Consider the following 4,207-nt stretch of genomic DNA (forward strand, 5'->3'; position numbering starts at 1 on the left):
CACTTTTAGTAGCTTATTAGTAAAGTTTCCCACTGAAATCAGGGGGACAACTCATGGAATGAAAGTACTGCTTGGTGAATGTAAATGAGAGAGGAAGCCAGCCCTTAATGCACGGAATGTGCCTTTTCTAGTTTGGAGTTTATTTATTGTTCCAAGGCAGCACAATCTACGTAGAATAAAAAAATAAATAAAAATAAAAAAACACAACCAAATTTGGGCTAGGCCAGGAGCTAAGTAAATTCAAATCTTAGCAGCACAATTATTTATATGACTTACCAGCAATACTTATCCCATCCAAAAAAGAAGTTTCAAGTAGGCAATATTTGATTTCATTTTGTATGAAATTTTCTCCAAAGGACCTATGGAATATGGAAGTAAAGATTTCAAAAGCAAGTGCAACCTGTAGTGATACCCCTCTCCCCCCCCGCCCCGCTCAACCTTGTATCCAATATGGACAAAGTAAATCACTTCATGTTAATTTGCTGCTGAAAGAATCCCTTCTGCAGATGGGGGTCTGGCAGCACATGTACTTACGCAATATAAAAGTGGCCAAGGACAGTCAGTCATTTACTGTTTGGCAAAGGTGCTATCATCAGTGAGACTGCCTTTGAAGGAAGTAGGAGCTGGATGTAGACTCGGGCTGAGATACAGTGCTTGCCATGAGGTGTAGGACAAGAGAGAGTGGATCAGGAAAACTACAAAACCTCAGCTCTCGTCCCCTAGTGCCCCTCCTCTACTTGCGCTACATTGATGACATTTTTATCATATGGACCCACGGAAAGGAGGCCCTTGAAGAATTCCACCTGGACTTCAACAATTTCCACCCCACCATCAACCTCAGCCTGGACCAGTCCACACAAGAGATCCACTTCCTGGACACTACAGTGCAAATAAGTGATGGTCACATAAACACCACCCTATACCGGAAACCTACTGACCGCTATATGTACCTACATGCCTCCAGCTTCCATCCAAGACACATCACAGGATCCATTGTCTACAGCCAAGCCCTAAGATACAACCGAATTTGCTCCAACCCCTCAGACAGAGACAAACACCTACAAGATCTTTATCAAGCATTCGTAAAACTACAATACCCACCTGGGGAAGTGAGGAAACAGATTGACAGAGCAAGACGGGTACCCAGAAATCACCTACTACAGGACAGGCCCAACAAGGACAATAACAGAACACCACTGGCCATCACGTACAGCCCCCAGCTAAAACCTCTCCAGCGCATTATCCACGATCTACAACCTATCCTGGAAAATGATCCCTCACTCTCACAGACCTTGGGAGGCAGGCCAGTCCTCGCTTACAGGCAACCCTCCAACCTGAAGCAAATACTCACCAGCAACTACACACCACACCACAGAAACACCAACCCAGGAACCAATCCCTGTAGCAAACCTCGTTGCCTACTCTGTCCCCATATCTACTCTGGCGACACCATCAGAGGATCCAACCAAATCAGCCACACCATCAAGGGCTCATTCACCTGCACATCCACTAATGTTATATATGCCATCATGTGCCAGCAATGCCCCTCTGCCATGTACATTGGCCAAACCGGACAGTCCCTCCGCAAAAGAATAAATGGATACAAATCGGACATCAGGAATGGTAACATACATAAGCCAGTAAGTGAACACTTCAATCTCCCTGGTCATTCTATTACAGATTTAAAAGTCACTATCATTGAACAAAAAAACTTCAGAAACAGACTTCAAAGAGAAACAGCAGAACTAAAAGTCATTTGCAAATTTAACACCATTAATCTGGGCTTGAATAGGGACTGGGAGTGGCTGGCTCATTACAGAAGCAGCTTTTCCTCTCCTGGAATTGACACCTCCTCATCTATTATTGGGAGTGGACTACATCCACCCTGATTGAATTGGCCCTGTCAACACTGGTTCTCCACTTGCGAAGTAACTCCCTGCTCTCCATGTGTCAGTATATAATGCCTGCATCTGTAACTTTCACTCTATGCATCTGAAGAAGTGAGGTTTTTACCCACGAAAGCTTATGCCCAAATAAATCTGTTAGTCTTTAACGTGCCACCAGACTCCTTGTTGTTTTTACAAAAATATAGTTGTTTCAGACATGCTGTAGTTAAAGTAATTTAAGAAAAAGCATTGTAACAGGGTTTACTCACCACTTCCTCATGGCCAGGCATGGCATCACAGTGTCCTTGGGGGGTAGCAGCCCTTGTCAACAGTCACTCTGGGGCTGTTGTGGTTTCTTTCAGATAACTCATCCCTCCAGCCAGGGCACAGTCTTTAGCCCGTTCCTTCCAGGGTCAGCCATCCAAACTAAAGTTCAAAACTATCTTAAACGAAATAAAAAGCTTCCAGCCTCTCCACAGCTCTTCTTCAGCAAGGTCACATTCAGACTGCAGACCCCTCACTGGGCTCAGCTACCATTGTACACCACTTCCTTGGGGCTGGTGGTTAGGTTGGCATAACTACGTCGACTCTAGGTTTACCAGATGTCCCGATTTTATAGGGACAGTCCCAATTTTTGGCTCTTTTTCTTATACAGGCTTCTATTACCACCCCCCCCATCTCTCCCAATTTTTCACATTTGCTGTCTGGTCACCCTATTCGACTCTCAGGGGTGTGGATTTTTCACACCTCTGAGAGACGTAGCTATGCCAATGTAAGTTTTCAGTGTAAACCAGCTCCCTCCCTCCTCCCATGAGTCTGGCTGCTGGTTCAGTAGCAGTATATGGTCCAGCAAAGATGAGCTCATGTTCTGGTGAAGTCTCAGGGCTCAATTATCCTATTGTGATTGACACATAGTTCTAGCCCAACAATGGGGAGGAAAGCCACCTCAGCATCATCATCCCCCTTTCTCAGAATTTCAGTAGTGTGCTGCAGTTTGTGGATTTGGAATTCAGCAAAATAGAACTGCACAATTCTGTAATACTGCTATTTTAATATAAAAAACCAAGGACATTTAAATGTATTTATGAAGGGGTCTTGCATTTACATCTTAAAATTAAAAATCAAAGAGACAGGAAATAAAAGGTTTAGGTTCTGATATTAATATTAATTTGGTCAAATTACCAGTATGTGGTGTTCTGGATTATTAGCTATGTTATTGAATATAGCCCATGATAACACTCACTATGTATTACACATAGTATGTGCAATGTAAGCATATTAAACTCTATAGCAATGTGTTAGAACCCTTTACTAATCAAAGCATGTGCAATGTCCTGGAGTAATTTGATCTCTCACAGCTAGCTGGGGAGTGGGTTCTGTGTTTGCAATTCTATTGGAGGAGGTGGGTTCTATTGCTAAGTTCTACTGGGAAAGAAGAGGTTCTATTAGGTGCAGGTTCTATAGAGTGGATTGTATGGGGCAGGTTCTTTTGGGAAAGGGAGGTTTCTATTGGGTACAAGTTCTATGAAGAGAGGGGGTTGTTCAGTGGGGTGACTTCTGTGGGAGGCGATAGGATTTCTATGAGTGGGTTCTATCAGGTGAGAGAGGAGACCCTTGGGACAGGTTCCATAGGGTATGTTCTATGGGTGAACCTGATCCTCCCTCATAGAACCTGATCCTTCCCCATGGAGCCCCACCTGTAGCACTCTCCTCTCTCCCATGGAACCCACCCCCAGGACTCCCCCTGGGAAGTGCTATGGGATGGGTTCCATGAGGGAGGATCAGGTTCTATTGGAGAGAGGGGAGTCCTATGGGGCAGGCTCCAGGGGGCAAAGGCAAGCTCTGTGGTGGGAGAGAGGAGCGCTGCGGCGCAAGGGGCAGGGATAGGCTTTGTGGAGGGGAGAAGGGAGCACTGTGGGGCAAAGGGCAGGTTCTGTGGGGAAGAGGGGAGTGCTGTGGCATGGGTGGCAGGGGCAGGCAATGTGGTGGGAGCGCTGTGGAGCAAGGGGTAGGGATAGGTTCTGTGTGGGGAAGAGGGGAGTGCTGTGGGGTGGGTGGCAGGGGCAGGCTCTGTGAGGAGAGAGGGGAGCACTAGGGGACAGGTTCTGTTGGGGGAAGAGGGGAGCGCTGCCTACGGGGCAGGTGCCCGAGGGCAGGGACAGGCTCTGGGGGAAAGGGGAGCGCTGCGGGGCGGGTTCCCGAGAGCAGGCTCTGGGGGAGAGGGGAGCGCTAGGGTGGGGACACGTTCTATTGGGGCAGCGCTCTTCTCTCCACCCCTACAGCCTCCCCTTCCCCCTGCAACCTGCCCCGCAGCGCTCCCG

The sequence above is a fragment of the Terrapene carolina genome, unplaced genomic scaffold, assembly GCF_002925995.2.
Source record: "Terrapene carolina triunguis isolate 2854851 unplaced genomic scaffold, T_m_triunguis-2.0 Scaffold789, whole genome shotgun sequence".
In the NCBI taxonomy this organism is placed as follows: Eukaryota; Metazoa; Chordata; order Testudines; family Emydidae; genus Terrapene; species Terrapene triunguis.